Raw genomic sequence first — 18,181 nt, forward strand, 5'->3', positions numbered from 1 at the left:
CATAATAATTAGGAAATAGAAGAAAAAAACCTTAGAAATACACACACAAAAAAACACACTAAAAACACAAAGGCTACAGGGGCGTCATAGTTAGGCTTAGATTTCACTCACACAAAACCATTGACATTCAGCAGTTATAGTTACCTGAGCTAACTATAAACGTGTGCCCCCGCATTGCACTGCTTATGACCACACATAGTACATCACTCATGACATGGTCAGTGACATCACTCATGGCATCTCAAATGACATCACTATTGACATCATCCAGAGAACCACTCACTCACTGACTCACAACCCCATACAGCCGCTCATACACCCACTCATGTTCCCACAGAACCACTCACATAACAGTTCACTGACCCATACAAGTAATCACACACCCACTCAGTCATCCACAGAGCCCCTCGCACACCCACTCACTCACTCACCCATACAACTACTTACAGAGATACTCACTCACCCATGCAGCTATTCGCACATCCATTCACTCATCCACAAAACCACTTATATACCCATTCACACACTCACCCACCTATAGAGCCATTGACACAGACATTTGCTGTGTAAAACACCCTCTCACATACCCACTGACTTACCCATACACTAACTCAAGCAGCCATTCACTTTCCCATACACTCATTTATACACATAGTCACACCATATGGTCATTCAAACAGCCACTCAGTCACCCATACAGCCACTCACACACCCACTCAACCACCCATATAGCCACTCTGTCCCCGATACAGCCACTCACAAGCTACCTAACCGTTCCATCACTCAGCCACTCACCCACCCATACAGCAACTCACACACCCACTTATTCGCCAATACCGCCATTCACAAACTCATACAGCCACTCAGATAGCCCATCAAACACAGATTCAGATAGTCTCACAGCCACTCAGGTGACATGTTAAAAATAGTATCACTCAGTAGTACACACAGCCACTCACACTCATTCACACACCCATACAGTCATTCACATACCCACTCACTGACCTATACAGCCACTCACACACCCACTCTGAAAGGTTACAGATTAAAGTTAGAAAATGAAATGAAAAAACTTAGAAATCACTGAAAAAAACAAAGGTTACATGGACATTATAATTAGGAAATAGAAGATAAAAACCTTAGAAATTCACACAAAAAAAACAAAGACTACAGGGACGTCATAGTTAGGCTCAGATTTCACTCACACAAAACCATTGACATTCAGCAGCTATAGTTACCTGAGCTAACTATAAACGTGCGCCCCCCATTGCACTGCTAATGACGTCACATAGTACATCAGTCATGACATGGTCAGTGACATCACTCATGACATCACTATTGACATCATCCGGAGAACCACTCACTCACTGACTTACACCCGATACAGCCTCTCATACACCCACTCATGTCCCCACAGAACCACTCACATACCCATTCACTGACCCATACAAGTAATCAAACACCCACTCAGTCATCCATAGAGCCCCTCACACACCCACTCACTCACTCAACCATACAGCCACTCACTCAGTCACTCGCTCACCCATACAACTACTTACAGAGATACTCACTCACCCATGCAGCCACTCGCACATCCATTCACTCATCCACAAAACCACTTATATACCCATTCACACTCTCACCCACCTATAGAGCCATTGACATAGACACTTGCTGTGTGAAACACCCTCTCACATACCCACTCACTTACCTATACACCAACTCAAGCTGCCATTCACTTTCCCATACACTCTTTTATACACCCAGTCACACCATAGAGTCATCCAAACAGCCACTGAGTCACCCATACAGCCACTCACACACCCACTCAACCACCTATATAGCCACCACGTCCCCGAAACAGCCACTCACAAACAAACTACCTAACCGTTCAACCACTCACAGCCACTCACCGACCCATACAGCAACTCACACACCCACTTATTCGCCAGGACCACCATTCACAAACTCAGACAGCCACTCAGATAGCCGATCACACACAGATTCAGACAGTCTCACAGCCACTCAGGTGACATGTTAAAAAATAGTATCTCTCAGTAGTACAGAAAGAATAGAAATGTACTTATGCTGTATCTTAGTATATATCTTTAAGTCTCAGAAACATGTATGAAACACTTACAGTTACTGGATTATGTCTTCAGTGATATCTTTTGAGATGTTGCTTACGATGTCATGAGTGATGTAAAATGTGAGTCATATCTGCACTGCATTGCGGGGTGTAAGTTATAGTTAGCTCGGGTACATGTAACTACAGAATTTCTATGGCTTTGTATGAGTGAAATTTGAGCCTAACTATAATGTCCCTGTAACCTTTGGTTTATTGTTCAGAGAATTTCTAACTTTTTTAACAAATTCTATTTCCTAACTTTGACGTCCCTGCAACCTTTGTGTTTTTAGTGAATATATATATATATATATATATATATATATATATACATTTCTTTCCAAGTCTCCCTTGCAGAATCACCGCCTTCTTTTCACGAGTCGCGTAGCCTCACCGGACCCCCAGGGAGTCGGTCTGTATTTTAAGACAAGGTTTCCTTTTGCCAAAGGAAATGACGACGCCGTGTGTGGTGTGCTGCTAGCAAGGCAAATTCGACATTCCATTGCGGGAGAAGATATATACATAGATACATAATTCCTTGTTGTACCAATAGGCAGATTTAGAAAAAAACCTGGCATAATTTTTATACTATATACAATGCTGCCCACAATTGTTTGTCATAACAATGATGATAGGAACTCAATATACAGTTCCTTATATCATTCAGCCCAGCATATTCTTCTTGTAGGCAATCAATTCCTCCTAAAAGCCCTGATCTAATAGACTCATAATTAGCTTTATGTAAATCCACAATCATGCCCCAGTGGGCTACATAGATCTTATAGTCTACAACTGGTCCCTTCATTAATCAATCAATATCAATGTTACACCCTACGTGAATAAAATATTAACAGTTCACAGCGGGAAACAACCTTCACAATGAAACTTTTACAACGCAACATCCATTACAAGGCATGCATTTACAACGCAACCATTACAACGCACGACACTACAACGCACACCACTACAACGCATGTCATTACAACTCAGTCATTACAACGCATACCATTACAACGCATGACATTACCATCCAACACTTACCCTACTGTTGCACCCCCTGGAGTTAGAATAGTAATTTTTACCCCTTCTCTATCCAACACTTACCCTACTGTTGCACCCCCTGGAGTTCGAATATTAATTTTTACCCCTACACTATCCAACACCTACCCTACTATTGCACCCCCTGGAGTTAGAATAGTAAATTTTACCCTACACTATCCAATACTTACCAAACATGCAATGTAATGTAATGCGTTGTAATGGTATGCGTTGTAAAGGTAGTATGCGTTGTAATGGAATGCGTAGTAAATGTAGTTTTTAAAATTTCGTTGTAATGGCATGCGTTGTAATGGAATGCGTTGTAATGGATGTTGCGTTGTAAAAAATTTGTTGTAAAGGTATGCATTGTAAAAGTGTGCGTTGTAACGTCATACATCCGTTCACAGCTTATATATAACTTAGAATTCATGAATAACTACTATTTACAAATGAGTGTACAAATCTTCTTCTGCATTTAAACCTTCCGGGTCTCGAATTTATTTCAATGATAAATCAAGACTCTAATTTCCTTAATTTCTTTTGTCTGTTTCCGCCCCGTTTATCAAAAGCTACCGCATCTATCACATAATAAGTAAGGCCTTTGCTGTCCTTATTGTGACGCTTCTCAAAACCGTTTGGTTTCACATGATTAACTCCATCAATACAATTGCTAAAATTGACAGGGGGAGATCAATGTTAAAAAATGTCCACATTTTCCTTTCTACAAGACCCATGTGCGTCATTCTGATAACAGTTCAAATACCATTTGTCATGTGCAAATAATGCCACTGCTTGTGCAAAATACGCAATTGACAGTGCAAAAATGCATAAATAAAGGGTTTTACCACATTTTCCTTTCTACAAATAAATTAATTCTGCTGTAACCTGCTGTTGAAACACTTGTGCAAATGTGCAAAGTTATACTAAAGTGCATATGTGCTGTGTCTACAATGAGACTTCACCAAAGAAAGTGCTAATGTGCAAAAATTGTTCGGTGTTCCTTGGGTGGCTTGGAGGGCACACCCTCGGAGCCGATACCCGAAAACAAAAAGCGGGAGAGAGTGGCCGTTTTTGTCTAAGGGAACTTAATCATGTAAAACCATTTTATCTCTCTATCAAAACATCTCGTGAGCACAGTATATACATATGTATGAGAATCCTCATGAAAGTGTATTGTTTAGTCAAATAACTGCAGTGACTGTCAGAGCTGTGTGTATAAATCCTCCGTTGAGTTGAGGCCATTTGGAGTCTTACAGTCTAGTACCAAGATGTACTTGATCTCCAGATGTCTAAAGATTGCCTCCTCTTGTGGACCTGTTTTGAACTGCCTACATACTATATATATATATATATATATATATATATATATATATATATATATATATATATATATATATAATTATTATTATTAGCACTTGAATCACACATAGCTAATCCAAGGAGTGTCCCGGCGCATGACTATGAGGTAGAATGAACAGCTCGAGAGAACTTATCTAAAAAGAAATGTATTGAGCTTCTTCCTAAATACGCTCGGATTATTTATATACATATATATATATATATATATATATACGCACTCACACACACCCTTTACACATACTATAACTGCCAAATTTCATGGGAAATACAGATTTGTATTTGCTGAACCATAACTAACCTTTAACACTGTTTTTTAATTGATATGTATGGGGTTATTTATGACATACCCTATTCACTTCATGTAGACCCATTCTGCACTACGCACAGAAATTGACCAAGATCTGCATCCACCCCTTTTCGACTGTGCGCAACAGAGATTGGTTATAGGGCCTGCATCATCTTGTACTAGGTGTAGATTGCTAACTTTCTGCCAAATGTCATTCAGATTCATCAAGTTATGGTTAGACAACAGGCGGGTTACCAGATAGAAGAACTAGGGACTGATAATCAGGACTTTCTGGCTATTAAAATCACCCCTGAATATGACCCCGAGTATATAGTGATAGATGTCTATGCTAGAGGGCTGGTGGGTGGTAAGGCTTCACCGACCATCTCCAGCCTAAATACATTTATCAAATCATTAAACGAGTCATAGAACTGGGTTATCACAGGGGATTTCAACTGTAAGTTTGAGCCACTTGGCTTAGAAGGCGGTAGCCTTACCGCTGATGAGGATGCCATTTGGGGTGTTCCGTCCTTGATGCTAGCTCCTATCAAGAAATGGACAGAAGCCGCCCTGCAGTTCAAAAGTTTAACACTGGAGAGGGGGCTTCGGGCTTTCAATGGTAGATCAAGATCAGACAGTAAAGGCAACCTTACTTATTCCAACGGGCTGAGAAGTAGTAGGATAGATTATTTTCTTATTAACTTGGAGATTGTGGCAGAGGATGAGGGACTTGGAAGTTTTGAAAAGATTGGAGAGCGAGCATGATCCCCTGATATTGTCTTTAGAGGTAAAGTCCTGTCCTCCCTTGAGGGGCACTATGGATATCGTAACAGCAGATGTAGTTCTGTCCAATGACTGCCGCAGATTAAAATGGGCAAAGATTTCTGAGGACGAGGGCACTTTGAATCGGATTAAATCAACATTTGCAGATTCTCCTTCTGTCCTCTCACAACTCGACCCTAATGAGGACACTGTTCCTGCCCTCACAATAGCTCATGAGGCCCTGTATGCTAAGTTGAGATCCTTTTTTATAAAATCGCAAAAACGACCAATATGTTCCCTATCCATAAGTCGGCTAAGTGGTACGACGGGGCATGTAGGGTAGCTTACAGGGATCTGTCTAAAGCCATAAGGGCAGGTACAATGCTGGAGGTAAGGAATTTGAGGTCCGTTTACAAGGCAACCCAAATATGGGCCAAGAAAGACTTCAACGAAAATAGATGGAGGGACTAGTTAGACGCTAGTAATGGGAAAAATTGGTGTTGATTCCGGCATCTCATCAAGTGTTATGTTATGTTATGTTATCAGGAGTTTGTAAAGCGCGCGGTCACCAAAGGTTTCATGGCGCTAAAGTTGAATGATTGCGTAGCAGACCAGGAGTTAATAGGCGTGTATAAACAGCCAGGTTTTTAAGGCCTTTCTAAAGCACAGTAAATTGTCACAGCTTCTAATTGACAATGGAAGAGAGTTCCAGCATTTGGGGGCTAAGTATGAAAACCTGCTACCTCCCTGTCTCTTAAGTTTGATGGCTGGGGTGGACAGAAGGTGTAGGTGGGAGGAGCGTAGGTTACACCTGGGGGCATACTTTTTGACCATGTCATTGATGAACCTAGGGCTCTTGCAGTGCAGCGCCTTGAAATCAAGGCAGTTGGCCTTAAATGCAATCCGATGCACCACCGGTAACCAATGGAGTTTTTGCAAGCACGGTCTGGCTTACTGCCATCTCGGCTGTTTGTGGATTAGTCTAGCCGTAGCCTAGCATAGTGGCAAGCCCATGTAAAGAGCATTAGAAAAATCAAGGCGGGATAAAACCAGTGCTAGCACCGCCTAAAGCAGGGCTGCATGAGTCAACGAATGGGAGATCTTTCTGATTTTTCGCAGTTGGAAGAGACTAGTGAAAACGACCGAACCCACTTGGCCTCTGAGAGAGAGACCAGCATTTATAATGACTTCCAAACTTTTCACAGAGGGCGAGGGGGTGGGGGTGAGGGCCGTATTCCCTTCGCCAGAAATGAGGGCCCCATCTAATCTCACTTTTCCCAGGCAGAACGAGTTCCGTCTTACCTGGGTTGAGTTTTAGATGATTACGATCCATCCAAAGTTGGATGTACAGCATTGTGGTTTTAAATTCCATGGCGCAGTTAGAGGAATCCAATGAGAAAATCAGCTGAAGATCATCAGCGTAATTAAAGACGGTGACCTTCCTGTTCTTTAATGAATGGATCAATGACCTAAGGTAGAGGTTAAACAGTAAAGGGGAAAGGGAGGAACCCTGTGGTACCCCACATGAGATGGACACTTTGGGGGCCGTAAAGGTGCAGAGGCGAACTGCCTGGGTTCTACCTGTCAGAAAGGGCTTAATCCAGTTGTAAGCAAGGCCATGTATACCTGCTTGTTCGACACGGTTCAATAAGATGTTGTGATCAACCGTGTCAAACGCAGCCGACAAATCCTGAAGCACCAGCGCCTGGGAGGCCCCCTTTTCGGCATTGGCTCTCAGTGTATCCATGACTGGCAGGATAACTGATTCCGTCGAATGTGCAGGTCGGAAACCAGCCTGATTAGGCTCCAGGTATTCCGATTGTTCTATAAAATTGGAGAGGCAGCTGGCCACATGGGTCTCCATGATTTTAGCTAGAAAGTGTAAGAGGGAAATAGGGCGGTAGGTAGAGGGATTTAAGGGATCAGCCCCAGGTTTTTTTAGCAATGGAATTACTGTAGCATTTTTGAAGGTGGCAGGAACCTCCCCTTTACTCAGAGACTCATTCAGAAAGGGGAGAATACTATCGGGCAGTACAGAGAAGACATCTCTGAGAATAGGAGAAGGGCAACAGTCGCTGGGGGAGCCTGATTTCACACGCATCAAAAGGCCTAGTAGCGTGTTAGGACAAATACTTGCCAAGTGGCTCATGCAAGCTGAGTTTCTAGAGATGTCGTCCGATTGATCCCTGTTAACAGTGGGGTAGTGACAATCCCGGTCCGGCACCAGTCAACAATGTCCCTCCAGAGGTGTGGGTAGCACACTACCAAACCCAATTCTCATCCCCTGAAAATAGTCCTGGGTAGTATGTGGACCTGGAGTCAGCCTTAACATTTACCATAGGGGACATTGAGTGTGCTCTTGATTGGGTAACTGCAGGTAAGGCCCCGGGCCCGGATTGTATCCCGGCAGATATATTTAAATCTGACAGGGAGAATTGGATCAAATATATTCCTCTTTTTGCGAATGGCTTGGCTAGCGGTGCCCCCGTTGTGGAATCCTGGTCTGGGGCTGTAATCATCCCCATTTACAAAAAGGGGGATCGTGCCAGCCCGTCCAATCATCGGCCCATAAGCCTTATAGACACGATGCAAAAGTTGGTGGCCCGATTAGTGCTATGCAGGATTAATAGATGGATCAATGACAATGAAGTTTTATCCACCTACCAAGCAGGATTTCGCTCCCATGTTAGCACTATCAATCACGTTTTTAGATTCATGTCGATATATTGGAACACAGTGATTTTAGCTGGGGGGGCCTTGTACACAGCATTTATAGATCTTAAATATGCATTTGATTTAGTGCCCCACAACAAGTTGTGGGACAGTTAGGAAACAAGGAATACCCGCCTAGATCTTATATCTTATTATAAAATTACATGAATCTACCTATGCCCAAGTCTGATGGGTCAACAGGGTGAGTTAACAGAACGTTTTCCTGTGAACAAGGAAGTTCGTCAGGGGTGTGTTCTCGCCCCCACCCTCTTCTCATTGTTTATAAATAATGTTATCTCATACTACATTGATTATCCTATGGACGCCCCTACTCTTGCTGAATCGAGGGTTCCTATTCTAATGTTTGCAGACAATACTTTGATTCTGTCTAAAACTCAAGCTGGTCTGCAAAGAGCCCTCGACCACTTCAGTCCTTTTTGTAATGACCATGACTAGTAGTCAATGTTGACAAGACTAAGTTCATGGTCTTACACAAACATAAAAAAGTGCTAGACTGGCAATGAATAATTCGTCCTTGGAACAAACTGACTCCTTTACATATCTGGGCGTAACTATGGGCAAAAGGATAAACTGGAAGCCACAGACTGATCTGTTAGTCTTAAGGCACAACCAACTAGCAGGGGCCCTTTTAAAAGAACACCGATTATCCCAAACTAAACCAGTAGCTCCGGCTATAACTATCTATCAAGGGAAGGTCAGAGCCTCAATTATTTATGGCACTGAACTTTGGGGCTTCGAAAATCTACTTCCATTAGTCCAAGCACAAAAAAGGTTTCTGAGGGCATTGACCGGCCTTCCACAATAGACACCACTCAGACCACTACTTGCAGATCTGGGTTGCATCTCGTTTGAAGAAGCTGCAGGCTTTAGACCTCTCACCAATTGGCGAAGACTTTGGACTTCCCTGGAGTTAGCTCCTTATGTGCAAGCAGTTGAGCACACAAGAGATGCTGACAAATCCAACAAAATCACATGGCTGCAAAAGATCAAGGCCACCCTATCGGAAATGGGCCTCGCCCACCTCTGGGATTTCCCTTCAAAAACAGACTTTAAAGTCCTATATAGGGATATGATTAGCCAAAAGTCTTTGTCTCGGGTGAATGGTACTTCCCTAACTGGTATCTTTCTGGATCACAAAATAGAATTCAGGCTGGAGCCTACTGGGACACCATTACGAGCCCAGGTGACAGGAAACTCTACCCCCAATTTAGAGTGGGCTCTAGGAAGAGACCCTATTGCATGTTTTATTTGTGTGCCCTGCTTACACGGGCCCTCATCATAAATGTCTCAAGCAGGTTTGTACTTTACTAGGCACAAGATCTTCTCAAACGGCTTTGCGTATCCTAAAAATCGATACTAGTGAAGTCATAGTTACTTCTATGGCCAAGTTCTGGAGTTGGACGTGGGCCCTTAGAAGGACTAGTATGCAGGGGTCTACGTAACATGATAATGCTGAGTGCACTGTGTTCTTAGCTTCTTCAATCTACTTTGCTCATAAGAATGAAATTTGCTGCTAAAACTTTATAATATGGATATAATGTTTTGCTTTATGTTTTTATCCATTTTTTATAAGAAAGGATATATACCTATTTTATATTCATTTTATTGCTGACATGTGCTTAGAATTTTAAAATAATTCGATGATGAGCTGTTTCATATCTTTTTAAGAAAAGTTATTATGTATTTTTTCTATTTGCCCTGTATTGTGTTTTGTGTCTTTTATGATTGCTCATGATCGTATAAAGGCGAATTTGATTTGATTTGAATGAACCTTCATTACCCTCACTGATCTATTGTCTTCTCTTTACAAATTTTCTTAAACCAATAAAGAGCTAAAGGTATAGGTAAGTATACTTGTAAAGCGCACTGTTAATCCATCTCGGAGTGTCCTGGCGCTGTATACCGCTGGGGAACCCGTCCTGGCTTTCCCTGTGAGATGGTCCCTCCTGGGCACCTCCAAGGTGTAGCCAGGCATCCCCGGCGTTGATGGGGCCGTTGTGGAGATTAAGCAAGCTATTGCCCAGAGTTGCAGAGTGGGACCCATGGTTAGTGTAGGCACCTCGGCGAGAATCATCGAGTCCGCGGACATTGACCCAAGACACTGTCGCATCGGTATTGAACCCTGGTCCCGGGCTGATCTCTGCCTCAGGGTCTGCCGCTTCTAACCAGTGAGCCACACTTCTCCACTGCTAACCCAGCTAAATGTCTGATATGTTCCACGCAGATTCATCAAAAACTGTCATATTGTTTAGCAAATAAACACGTCTTTGACCCCAATTCAAATGTGAACTCTTGAAGGACCTGCATAAAATTGAGGGCACTCTGGGACAGATTTAATAACACTGCACCATGTTTGCTACACCAGAGTGATAAAAAATGGTGCAAAGTATAGAAGTGGGATTTGTCTTCCAACACCAACTCGTTTTGCGTGGAAATTAGACCTAAACTGGCATAATATTGTTTTTCTTAACAGTGAATACTGAGCCCAGGCTCAGTCAAATTCCAAGCAGAGGAGATGGTGAGGTCAGGGCATCCATGGTGTGAGACACACTCCTTCAGAGCTCCACAGCTGCTAGCTTTGTGATTCAGGAATCCTGGAGAAGAAGGGATAGCCACTGAAAAGCCGAGATTCACAGTTGTTTGACCTGTCAATTGAGACAGCATGTCCGAAATAAAACATTTCCTGCTGCAGTGCTACATTGATGAGTGGCAGAGACAGACAGGATGATGTGCACAGGACCTGAAACACCGTGGCAGACGCAGCCAGTTGCAACCTGATGCTTGACAGAAGAACTAGGTCGGGGTTAAGGCATAAACAACAGAAGTAGTGCGCTCCTTGTGGTCCTGAATGAGGAGTCAGATGTACTTTCAGTAGCAGAATAGACCGTGTACAGGGTCCTGGACAGCTGTTATTGTTATTGTTGTTATTGTTATGGCTATTTGTAGAGCGCAACTGCTACCCGAGGTGTCCTGGCGCTGTATGAAAACCTACTGAGTCTTGTAGATGATAAAGCTAACTCTGGCAATTAGCTGTTGAAGGGCCATGTTTTCAAAGCTTTTCTAAAGGCCAGTAGATTAGTAATATTCCTAATGTAGACTGGAAGGCCATTCCATGCCTTAGCCGCATTGATTACAAAACTTCTGCCTCCCCAGCTGGCTTTTTTTACCTTTTGCACCGTTGTCAGTTTCCCACCCGATGATCTTAGTGTTCTGTTCGGAGTGTACCAGCGTATTCGTTGTTGTAGGTAGTCTGGCCCATTACCATGGAGGGCCTTAAAGACCAAGCATAGTGTTTTGAAACGAGTGCGCTTCCTGACCGGTAACCAGTAAAGTTTCCTTATCTCAGCCGAGATAGAGGCATAGTTAGGTGTACCGGTCAAGAGTCTCGCTGCCGCATTCTGCGGAATCTGCAGTATATTAAGCAGGCCTTCCTGAATGTTGAGATAGAGACTATTGCAATAGTCCAGTCAGGACATTGATAACACAGTTATAACAGTTTTTTTAGAGTCTTTGGGAAGGAGTGGTAATATTTTCCTACAGGATCTTAGAATGTATGAGGTACTTGAAGCCACATTGGTCACCTGGTCCTTGAAACTGAGATTATTATCAATCCATACTCCCAAGTTTTTCACTTACCTACTGGGAGTGGGGAGGGGGCCCAAGGTGTCCGGCCAACATTCCGGGGACCAGACGTTGGGGTTGTTACAGAAGAGCACAATCTCCAGTCCTGAAGCCTGGTCATCGTCCGCTCTGGCCAAATAGACACCACAATTTGGGTGTCATCCGCATAGGAAGTCAAATCGAAACCAAAGGATTCAATTAGAGGCACCAGAGAGGACACGTATATATTAAAAAGGGTCGGACTCAAAGATGACCCTTGCGGCACTCCACAAGATAATGAGAAGGAATCTGCTTTGTATTCACCTCTAACAACCGTTTGCGTTCTGTTGGAGAGAAATGAATGGAGAAGTTTCCATGCAGAACCCTGGACTCCAATCTCATGTAAATGGTCATCAGCAAAGCATGATGGGCCGCATCAAAAGCTGCTGAAAGGTCCAACATTATCAAAGCAGCTTTTCCTCCCTGATCTAAAATCGACCTAATATCCTCTGTGGATTTGAGGAGCGCGGTTTCTGTGCTATGCCCCTCTCTGAAGCCATACTGAGTGGGGTCTAGCACTTGTGATTCTTGTGAGAACACCTTAAGTTGAGTGTTTAGATTGCTCTCAATGATTTTTGCTGGTAGCGGTAGTCTGGATATGGGCCTAAAGTTGTTTGGGTCTTTTGCATCCAAGGTAGTTTTTTTTAGCAGGGGCAGAATGGAGGCCTGTTTCCAGTATCTAGGGAAATAACCATCTACATACATTGAGTTTATGATGGGGGTCAAAAAGCGAGAACTGGATCCACTGCCAGTTTTTCAATGGCTGCAGGGCATGGATCGTTTGGGGAACCTGATTTCACTTTCATAAGCAGCTTGAAAGTATCTATTTGAGTTAAAAGGGCAAATGTATTCAATACTAAGGCCTCATTAGCATTTATCTTGTTGCAATCTTTCTGGTCTGGGGTCTTTTTAGTATGTGAGTCTGAGAATGTTATAACTATGGCGTTAACCTTGTCAAAAAAGAAATTCGCTATTTTGTTACACAAATCTTGGCTATGAGTGACGGTGGGCGCGGTAGGGTAGGCCAGGGAGGGGAAAGTTATTTTGGCGAGTTATTCGCTAAATTGATTTTTTTTGTAAAATACTCTTGTTTGGTTTTAAGTAATAACTGTTTGTATTTTGCAAGACTTATTTTATGTCTTTTTTTCCTTCTCGTGATATTCCTTCTTCCAATTTCGTTCCATTTGTTTACAGAGCAGTTTTTGTTCTCTGAGTTCCTGTGAGTACCATGGTGACGAAGGACTCTATCTGTTGTGGCGAATGATATTTTGGGGCGCAAGCTTTTTCCCTGCGGATTCCAGCCAGGATGAATAGGATCTCGTAGCGTCGTCCAGATCTCCGGGCAGTATCATAGGTAATTGAGGATAAGGTATCCTGTAAATCTTCTGCTTTGACCATATTCCAGGCTCTGGTTTCTACATATTTTTTATGTTGTTTGAGGGAGAGTTTATCAATGACCGAGAGCTCGAAAAATACGGCCCTGTGGTCTGACCAAACCAAAGAGAGGAGGCCTGTAAATTTTAACTGAGGATTATTGGAGAAGATACCATCAAGGGTATGACCTGCTTGGTGAGTGGCGCCACCACTAATTGCTCGAAGCATCCTCCTTTCATTAGGTCCAGAAGGTTTATAGTGTCTAAATCTGAGAGCAGCTCAAGATGGAAATTAAAGTCTCCGAGTTTTGTATGGTATTTAGCACTTATTCCATTTTCCATTATGCAGCCTGCTTGAGGTAGAAACCGTCCTCTAGGGCCAGGGGGCCTATAGATGAGGGTCCCCTCAAAAGTATAGTGGTGGGAGAGGTTAAAACAAAAATCCAGCGCTTCGCATTCCTAATTGGCTAGTGGGTTGAAGGATGCGGTAAGTGAATTGTGATATATGACAGCTAAACCTCCACCTTTCCTTTGTGACCTATTAAGTGTATAGCAAACATACTCTGGGGCGGTAGCCTTGACCAGGTCTGGGCCAGACACATTGTTTCTGTGATGAATGCAATGTTGATCTTCTCTTCCTCTATAAGGGATGCGCACTCAGTACTGTGTTTTACCAGGGACATAGTGTTGAGAAGAACACATTTCCAGGTTCTGGGAGGGTTAATCTTTTCTCCCTTTGTCAATAGCTTATTTATAGCCATGACTGTTTGAGATAATAGATCTGGTAGGATGGTGCTACAGCCAGACACCTTCATTGGAGGGACTGTAAGAACCTGGGGCCTCATTTATGAGGCCTTGCGTCAGTTTTGCCCTTCCGATGTGTCACTTTTTGTGACGCATCGGCAGCGTAAAACATGCCTCCTGTTGCGCACTATTTACAAAGTGACGCATCTAAGCAGATGCGTCACTTTGTAAACCCCTGCGCTACATTATACCTGCGTCAGGTAAAATGTATGCAGAGGGGGCGTTCTCCTGCAAAAAGCCTCGTAATAGTGACGCAGTGAAATCTATGAGATTTCACTGCGTCACTTTTAGGACGCTGTTGCGTCAAAATCTGCGCCTGCCTCACAGCAGGCGTAAGACTGACGCAAGCCCTTTCACATGGGGCTTTCCCCATGTGAAAGGATGCATTGCTGGAGTTGCGTCACTTTTGTGACACACTCCAGCAATGCGTCACTTTTGCGCTTACAGATACGTCAGAAATACTGACGTATCTGTAACTCCTTGCGCAATGATGCGTCATATTGTAAATATGACGCATCATTGGGGTCGCAAGGAGGGCGCAATGAAAAGTGACGCATCGCTGTTTTCTCGCAGCGATGCGTCACTTTTCATAAATGAGGCACCAGGTCTCTGGATGAATCACACAGCATTTCTTGCTCGTGTTGATTGTGTTAAGTCCTTTTATGAAGCAGCTAGAGTATTGTAGCGGAGTTGGCTTACCTAGTGTCTTTTGGGAAGGGGTGCTGGCGCTGAGCACGGTACGAGCGCGGACGGGCGCGGAGAGGCGCAGACGGGCTTGCTACAAACAGTGGTGTAATCATCGGGATGAAGTTGCTGTTGTGAAGGGTGATCTGAAGAAAGGGATCCATGTCAAGCTCTGACTGAGAGAACAAGAAGGGGTGGGCATGCACCCCACATTTTCTTTTTCTGCTGACTTGAAGCTGGCGATCTCCCTGCCTTGGTCAGCTCATGGAAAAGTCAAACCGTAATACAAACAGCCGTGAGATTCCCCTGTACCGCAATATGGCAGCAACTTTTACCCGACCGCAAGGCCGGCGGTTTGCGGTTTCAGTAGTTCAGCTGTGCTCTTTCTAAATGCAATCCCCACATCTTGTAATACAGCGATCATACCACTGAGCATGTGGCGTACAGACCACGACTGCCTGTACAGTAGTTCATGGACTGCCAATCTCGTTTTAATTTCCATAATATTGTAAGAAATATGTTTATTGAAATTATAAAGTACATATAAAATATTAGTTTAATACTATATATAATAAAACTTCTAAAACATTTGTTGAACATCTATTATATATTTTTATAGGATTTTTGTAAGTAAATGTTTTTGATGCATATTTATTTTATCTATGTTTATTGGTATGTTTGGTATTGTGACGTGCAACACTTTGCTCCAAGACATAAATAAACGATGGCTTTAAGAATGTCCTATATTAGCTTCTTTATTTGTTTGTTCTTAATGAATCCTCTGTTGACTAAGAGTATAAACTCTTCTAAAAAAACTGTTTTTTGTGTATTAATTACATTATTGTGTGTATATTTTTGGATATTATTGGCAATTAGACTTTTGGAAACACAGAGCAATATCACAGCTTCCATTTATTTTTGTGAAATTGAATAATGCATAACTAAAATAGAATAAAACAAAGCTGTGTCTATTTGGACAAAAGTGTTACACATTCTCTGTGTCTATATGTATGCAGACACATTGCAGATAATGGACAATTTCCTTTAATTCCGGTATTATTATTTTTTAATGAGTACCATGTATAGCCCATATGAATCAACTTCAAATAAAACCTGTTAGTTTAAATACTAAATTGATACCATTTGGGTTTCATTTATTTTGCTGGCTCTACAATACAGTCCAGGTACATATTCTCATGCTCATACTATATGGGAACAACCAGTTCTTGCTATGATGATATGGTAAGCTACATCAGAAGTACACATTATAAAAATTAACTTCAATGTTACAACATTGATGATGGTACAGGCTTCAAAATATGAACTTTGAGATTGAAATTGAGACTTTGTATACCGGCTATAACTTTGTACTCTGTGAAATGGACACAACAAATCAAATATTGTCTATGTGTGTCAATCAGATATAATTCAGTGAGAACAAAGGCAGTTTTTGTTTTCGCATTGTGCCATATGTTTATTTGGGTATTTTCCTGCAATGACAGGATTAAGTGCCTTGAAAGAAGCTAGAAAACGAATAATATGCACAATGATGCTTTATTACAATTACAATACAGATCATGTATATCTGGAGAACAAAAACTCTGTGAAGGAGTAGATGGGTGTAAAGGAGAAGAGGGAGAGAACACCACTGCTGCAAATACTCATTTGTGGTACTTCACCAGGAATGCCACTGTAAAGATTGTAAGTTCTTACTGAACAAAGTATAGATTTTTGTAGTGGTTCAATAGGAATGGCAAACATGAGCTATCATGAGACATTAGATTTACCTCCAAGTGGCAGGCTGTAAATATCCTGGACCTTACCAAGATATTCTCTCCAAGTCAGGAAGACAGGAAGCAGCAGGGTAAATGCCACAGGGAACAACCGTGGGATGAAAAATCATCTACATGATTGAAATACAAAAGGTGTGTCAATAAAAATAAAGCTGTTAAAACACTGACCTGAAGTAACAGAGAGCCCCAGGAACCTTAACCTAGGAAGCATGTTGCTTGGCACCAAGTAATTCCAGCTGCTTTTACTCAAATTCCCCTGGAGGTGCCTGTCCCATCCTGTGACCTGAAAGGGTAATTATTTTTGTTCCTTATACTCTGCAGTATCTATTCCTTAGTCTCAGCCACCATAGGCATATTCTCAAATTTTTTCAACCTGGCCTATTCTTTTCTCTTTGTACATTGATTGATATTACTATCTGAGTCCTGATAAAGTGGCATTGTATTCCTCTCAAGGCTCCGACTTCTCCAAAAGTAGACGTTCCCTTGGTGGCCAATCAACCAAGGAACCAATAGGTTTGAATGATGGTCATCCTGCACTATTAACTGCACGGCGATTATCAATAATTTTCTATACCTGATATGTCTGATGTATGATGCACAGTGGGTATGTGTAAGAAAAATTAATAATGGCCTGAATGGCCAGGGAGCAAATTATCTGGTATCATTGCCATTAGGTTATCTTTATCAAGAAGTAAACTACTGCTATGGCATTTTGTTTTTTCAGAATTTGTTTTGGGTCGGGTGAAGCTTTAGATATTGTGCCCACTGTGAAAAGGCAGTGCTATGAATCGTATCATCACTGTGGTTGCTCCCTCCACATCCCCTTCAGGCAGTGAGAATCTCTCATTATGGTGGACATTTCTCTAGCTCTCTGGCAAACTGTGGATCATTTGGCTAAATGATCTTCTGAAGATTAATCAAGATGGTAATTCAAAGGCAACATGGACTCTTTTAAAATACTTGAGTATTTATATGTTTCAACTGTAGTATGTTTTTGTCTCATATTGTTTTGTTGTATGTTTCAAGCAGTTAGATTTGTATTGGCAGGGAGTTCCTGACTTAAAAGGTGCTACTAAGTGCTTACAATTAAAGATTTACTGCATAACACTGGGCCGCCGGGTTTGACATAGCATTGTAATATTTCATTCTTTATTTTGATTTTGACATTGATTTATTTTCGCACTACAGGTTTCCAGTTTTGATATTTCATCATTATGTTGATTATCACACATATATGTTATATGCGTCATGGACTTGAAGTTCGAATTTTCAAGCAAACAGGAATTTCTCCTCAACTGCGGTAAAGTGATTTTTGTCCTTAATGCCCAAAGAAAACAAAATGCACAGAACATCATCTTCTTACAAAGCACTGGAAATGGGCAACTCGTCTTACTACTGGATCTGAAGGTATTGTAAATGTTAATGCATATGTACAGAGCCTTACCAAAGTCATGCTTGCAAGGAGAATGTCTTAGACCAAACAAAAATGAGAATGCAGCATAGAGGACAAAATTAGGTGGGAAGATCTGCGTAATAACTGTGCATAAAAAAAAAGACAGAGCAC

The sequence above is a fragment of the Lissotriton helveticus genome, chromosome 3_1, assembly GCF_964261635.1.
Source record: "Lissotriton helveticus chromosome 3_1, aLisHel1.1, whole genome shotgun sequence".
Lineage (NCBI taxonomy): Eukaryota > Metazoa > Chordata > Amphibia > Caudata > Salamandridae > Lissotriton > Lissotriton helveticus.